This window comes from Mobula birostris, chromosome 2 (genome assembly GCF_030028105.1).
Source record: "Mobula birostris isolate sMobBir1 chromosome 2, sMobBir1.hap1, whole genome shotgun sequence".
In the NCBI taxonomy this organism is placed as follows: Eukaryota; Metazoa; Chordata; class Chondrichthyes; order Myliobatiformes; family Myliobatidae; genus Mobula; species Mobula birostris.
The window spans coordinates 27,700,657-27,707,250 of NC_092371.1; positions in this window are offsets into that span (position 1 = coordinate 27,700,657).

The window sequence follows — 6,594 nt, forward strand, 5'->3', positions numbered from 1 at the left end:
AAAAATAGTGAGTAACATAATTCAAAGTATTGAGCAAAGAAGCATATTCACTCAAAAAAAAACATATATATTCCAAGACCCTGAGTGACAACGTACAGCAGTCGATGGTACAGATTCCCGGCAGCGTACAGACACATGCATCCAGCCTAACCTAGCACGCAATTTGATCCAAATTTAGGATGTTCCTAAGCAAGATAAGTACATGGCTAGATTCTTGCAAGATCCTAATAATGCCTTTAAACAGAATAGAGGCAAGAACAGCAAGAAGGATATGACTCACATTAGCAGAGTCAAGTCTGAAAAGTGAGTCTTGTTCACTACATTGCATGCAATGTTTGGCAGTCTGGAGCTGGAGTCAGTCATGTAATGGATGGTGGTCAAAAATGAGTAATCATTGATGTAGGGTGAGAGAGACCACACTCAAATTGAGTAATAGGCATTAGAAATTAGCCTTGTTTCATCTGAGTTCTATCAGAGTCTCTTTCATTCAAATGAAGCAGACCATTCATTATAGTCACAGATCACAAACCTGTATCAACAATTTTCCAAGGTTGAAGTTTCAAATTTATTTGTCACATGTACATGAAAATATGCAGTGAAATAGGTTGTTTGTGTTAACAATCAACACACCAGGGGGTGCGCTGGGGCCTGTCCGCAAGTGTTGCCACACACCTTGCTATGCCCACAATGTTCCGCCGGCCAACACAGAACACGACAAGCGACAAGACACCAAATGCCCTATTCCTCCTTCCCAACGCACGCACGCAGCCCTCCAACCCCAGAATAGGCCGTCTCCAGCAGACTCGAGCTCGCACACATTGGGCTTCGACTTCCCTAGTGGACCTGCGCAGATTCATAGACTAGGGCTCTGTCCAATGGGCTTCAAATTCCAGACATCCGATTCAATTCTTGGCCCTCTATCCTTGACCTTGACTGCAGGGCCTTCACATCACTGAATTCCAGGCACTAGACACAATGGCAGCATCAAGAATATATTGGCAAGACCCGACGCAGGCTGGGAGACCGTTTCGCTGAACTCCTATGCTCTGTCTGCCAGAGAAAACAGGGGGAGGAGGAAAAGATGGTGGCGTGACGCAGCGCGGCAGCCGCTCAGAATTGATATCATATTTGTGAAGTAGGGGCCGTTAACAATCCTGATTTCATGGAGACAGCCGTGAGAAGCACTGAGGAACATCTGGAGAAATGTCTGAAATGCCCGCTTTGCTGCCGCTGCTACTGTGCGATTAAGAATCTCCAGAGGGAAGGCCCCAAATCCTCAGCTTTGCCTATTGCCTGTTGCCAGGGCTGGGGTCGAAGCGCACGGCAGAGATAGTGCTCGGTGCTCGGTGTCGGAGAGCTGGTCGGAGGCTCGGAGTTTTCGGACGGATTCGGAGTCGGACTGTGGTGGGGTGCTTCCAGGATGCTGCATGGGCAAGTTTGTGGCGCTGGAAGCTCATGGCAGGAAGAGATTTCTTCCTTCAACCATCTGCGTGAGGTGATGGGACTTTCGAGAGACTTTGAGATTTTTTTTACTGTTCCCATGGTCTGTTCTTCTATCAAATTACGGTATTGCTTTGCACTGTTGTAACTACATGTTATAATTATGTGGTTTTTGTCAGTTTTTTTAGTTTTGGTTTGTCTTGTGTTTCTGTGATATCATTCTGGAGGAACATTGTATCATTTCTTAATGCATGCATTACTAAATGACAATAAAAGAGGACTGCGTGTCCTCATAATCTAATCTCCCAGTGGCCACACATTTTAATTCCATGTCCCATTCCCATTCTGATATGTCTATCCACGGCCTCCTCTACTGTCAAGATGAAGCCACACTCAGGTTGGAGGAACAACACCTTATATTCCGTCTGGGTATCCTCCAACCTGATGGCATGAACATCGACTTCTCTAACTTCCGCTAATGCCCCACCTCCCCCTCGTACCCCATCCGTTATTTATTTATTTATTACTGTTATTAATTTTTTTTCTCTCTCTCCTTTTTCTCCCTCTGTCCCTCTCACTATACTCCTTGCCCATCCTCTGGGTTTCACCCCTTCCCCTTTCCTTCTCTCTAGGCCTCCCGTCCCATAATCCTCTCATATCCCTTTTGCCCATCAACTTTCCAGCTCTTGGCTCCATCCCTCCCCCTCCTGTCTTCTCCTATCATTTTGGATCTCCCCCCTCCCCCTCCCACTTTCAAATCTCTTACTAACTCTTCCTTCAGTTAGTCCTGACGATGGGTCTCGGCCCGAAACGTCGACTGTACCTCTTCCTAGGGATGCTGCCTGGCCTGCTGCGTTCACCAGCATTTTTTTTGTGTGTTGCTTGAAATTCCAGCATCTGCAGATTTCCTCGTGTTTGCGTCAAGAATATGAAAGTGGGTTGTTCGCTTATTTCAATATAATTATATGATTGATTATAGATTTGCAAAGCAAATGCTTTTGCAGATGCATTATCAAACGTACCATATGAGAACTCTATAGATAGAATGTGAAAGCATAATTTTCCTTTGCAAAAGCAGAAGATGGTGATGGTATGGAGCCACAAAGAAAGGGATAATCTTCTAAGGTGGGCGTATCAAAATTAGGGGATGTCCTGAATCACATGAATACCCAGATAAAGTCATGATACTGCACTATAACCAAAGATGTAAGTAACTGGCAGAGCAAGTTTATGTTAAATGAGGATACAGTTGTCATAGTAAGCGTGATGACAAGACAGATTTTAGAAGAGTTTCACACTGAATATTCTGGTGTCATGTTTATGAAGCCAGTTTCCAAAAGGATCACGTATTGACTGGCCTTAGACTGTCAATACTACAGAGTGAAAGCGGCAAAGAAAGACACCTTTAGAGAGTTGGATAGGACTAATGAGGCCTTACCAAAGAGTAAACTTTGTTTCTCAGAAGAAGGATTTTACTTCCTTTGTTCAAGTCACGGGCAAATGATGCACTGGAGAGATGAGTGGAAATTGCCAAAGGAACAGTGAAGAAATAAATATTCAAGTTCAAGGATCAAAGTTCAGACCCTGAGATTCATTTTCTTGCAGGTATTTACAGGAAAATAAAGAAGTACAATAGGCTTTATGAAACCTACACATCAACAAAGACTAATAAACAACCAGTGTGTAAAAACAGACAACAGGCCAAATAATAAATTAATAATACTGAAAATATGATTTGTAGAGTCCTTGAAAGTGAGATAATAAGTTGTGGAGTTCGTTCAGTGTTGAGGTGAGTAAAGTTATCCATGCTGGTTCAAGCGTCTAATGGTTGTGGGATAATAACTGTTCCTGAACCTGGTGGCGTTGGGCCTAATGCTTCTTTACTTCTTGCCCAACAGTAGTAGTGAGAAGAGAGCATGGTGCAGGTCCTTAACAATGGATGCTGCTTTCTTGTAGCAGCACTCCTTGTAAATGTGCTCAGTGTTGGGGAGGGGAGGAGGTACAATCGATTAGCTAACTTTTCACCAAGCTACATAACTACACCACATTTCGGTCCTGCCAAAGGATTTCGGCCTGAAACGTCAACTGTACTCTTTTCCATAGATGCTGCCCGGCCTGCTGAGTTCCTCCAGCATTTTGTGTGTGTTGGCCACTTTGTATCGTGGGTTATACTCCTGCTTAGTTTTGAATGCACAGAAGACTCACAACGTGAGTGAGTTTGTTTCAGCGAGCTCTTGAGGGCAGAATGGAAGTTAAGGCAGAAGCAATATTTATCAAGAACAACATTTATGTGATAGATTTAATCTATTAACACCGCCTGGCAAAACTAACCATTGGAAAGTAGGATGCTGGATCAAAAGTTGAGGTGTGCAACACTGAGATATTTCGTGAAAATGAGAAATAAAATGGCATGTCACTTTATCTAGCAGGAGAAAGAAGCAAGAGAACACTGAAGAGTTATAAGATCATCTGTGGAAAATGTGGAAGAAACAGTATTTCACAAGTGGCACCTTCCTCGTCAAGAACATGAACACGATGCCATCAACAGGTTTCTCTGAGAAAGTCAAAGGGACTCAGAATATCCATCAATAAGTTAATAATGTGTGATGTACACATTCCTGCATGCATTACACTGTTCTCCCTACAGCACCATGGGGAGCTGGTGAATGCCTTATTAAATTGTGTTGGAACCCATTCCACACCTCCCGTGAATGGGAGGGGTCGAGATGAAATAGCTACACCTCTGGCAGATGTAAATATGCTGCCTTTTGTCATAGAGGTGGCTCCCCAACTTAAATGTTTATTAGTCTGTGTCTATTCCTGCGGGAGAGCTGGCCACCTAGGTTGAATGAGCAGGTTTTCGGCATAGATGTTATTCATTCTGTGTGCAGCTTTGATCTTGTTACCTTTTAGTTCCGTGGCAAACACATTACACTGGAGACATACATTGTCTCCTGGTGCTGGGCAATCATTAATGCAGCCGAAAGCAGTTTCTGCAAAGTAAACCCCTCCAATCTGGTTCTATTATCTAAGCATTTAAGTGGCTGGTGCCATGCAGAGAAATCTTGTTCATGGCAAATCAAGCAGCACACTGCTGTTGCTAAGCAACCTTGCAGGCCAACTTTCAGTACTCAGGCCTGTCCTTCCTGTTTTAACATATTGAGGACTACAGTAACTGTAATTGGAAGACACAGCGGGGAGGCAGTAAACTACAAGTGGCAGCATTTATTACTTCCTCTGCAAGGAAGCATCGAGCCAAGACTCCTTCTTGTCCACATTTTTATTGAATAAAATTTCTCTGGGAATTTGGCAATAATGCACTAGCTGGAGGAGCAGAGAGAGAAACATCCCAAAGTTTCAGTTGCTCTTTTTTTAACTCATTCATGGCTTCTTATCATTGAGACTTTCAGAGTTGCCTTTACGGATGCACAAACCGCCACAAAGAGTGGCTCACGAGGAGAGGTGTTGGGCCCTGCCACCCAGTCTCAGCTGGAACTTGAGGGCCTGAGTTATAGGGAAAGGTTGAGCAGGTTAGGACTTCATTCCTTGGAGAGCAGGAGAATGAGGGGAGATCTTGCAGAGGTATACAAGATTATAAGGAGTATAGATAGGGTGAATGCAAGCAGGCTTCTTCCCCTTAGGTTGGGTGAGAGTAGAACTAAAGGTCATAAGTTTAGGGTGAAAGGTGAAATATTTAAGGGGAACATGGGAAGGAGCTTCTTCATTCAGATGATGGTGCGGGTACGGAACGAGCTGCCTGTGGAAGCGGCAGATACAGGTTCAATCAGAACATTGAAGGGAAGTTTGGATAGGTACATGAACGGGAGGGCTTTGGAGGGATATGGTCCATGTGCAGATAGGTAGGGCTAGGTAGAAGATCGGTTTGGCATTGGCTAGATGGGCCAAAGGGCCTGCTTCTGTGCCGCAATTCTCTGTGAAGCAGAAGTGTGATGGAAGATAAAGTCTGTTGTTATCAATCAGTCAGGGAAGTGAGAAACAAGAGGTAGCGTAGCAGTCAGTGCAATGCGACCACAGCTTGGGGCGTTGGAGTTCAGAGTTCAGTTCTGACGCCGTCTGTAAGAAGGTTGTACACTCATCCCGTGACTCCATGGATCTCCTGCAGGTGCTCTGGTTTCCTAAAGGCATACTGGTTAATTGCTCATTGTGAACTGTCCTGTGATTAGGCTAGAGTTAAATATAAGCTGGGTGCTGGGTGGCTCGCTGGGCCAGAAGGGCCTGTTCTGTGCTGTATCTCTAAATCAAACAATAAATAAAACAATGTTCACGACAACACTGCCCCATTTTTCAGCAGCATCCGTTTCTGACAACAGGAGTATCATGGGCTTGCAGAAACAAGGCTCTACAGGTCCCAGTCAATGCACTCTCCAAACAGTAGTCTGCCTTGCCCTGCACTGGCAACCAACAAATATGGTGCCCACACCATCAAACGGACCCTGAACCTCACACGCCATTCACTGTGTGATAGAGGTGGCCTGATATGCATCTCAACGTTACACTGCCTGTCCGGGATAGAGCTCCCATTTCCACTGTGGCAGCTTCCTCGTGGACCCCCGAGCTTCAGAGATCAGCTCCCTCCCACATTGACGATCCTCACCTTCAGTAGATCCTAAATGGCCTTCCCTGTCTTTATTATTGCAGACTGAGGCGGGGTCTGGCATTGGACAGCTACAGGAAGCAGTCTGCCACACTGAGACAAATCCACAATTACATCCCCAAAATCCTTTGTTTGTTTTTAATTTTAAACACTCATGAACTAATGAAATAAAAACAGAATACTTTGCCATGGCCTGTAGAAATTATTCATAATTCTACGCACAATGCTAAAGCAACTTGTTACTCTCCTTCCTGCCTCATTTTCTCTCATATTTTTCTTTCCTTCCTTCTACTGGTCCTGTAGTTATCCCTTCCAACCTTTCCCTCACGTCCTCTGTTTCTACCCATCCCCCCCACCTTGACTCGTGCTTTCTCATTCTACCTCCTCCTGGATCTCTCTCTCTCTTCTTTACATTTTCTCCCCTCTCTCTATCACACTCACACCATATCCTTGTCTTTCTTCCACTCGAAATCATGCCGCACCTCTGTTCCTTCCCTTTGTCTGTCAATCTCCCATTACCTAACGTAGTGAGAGGAAAC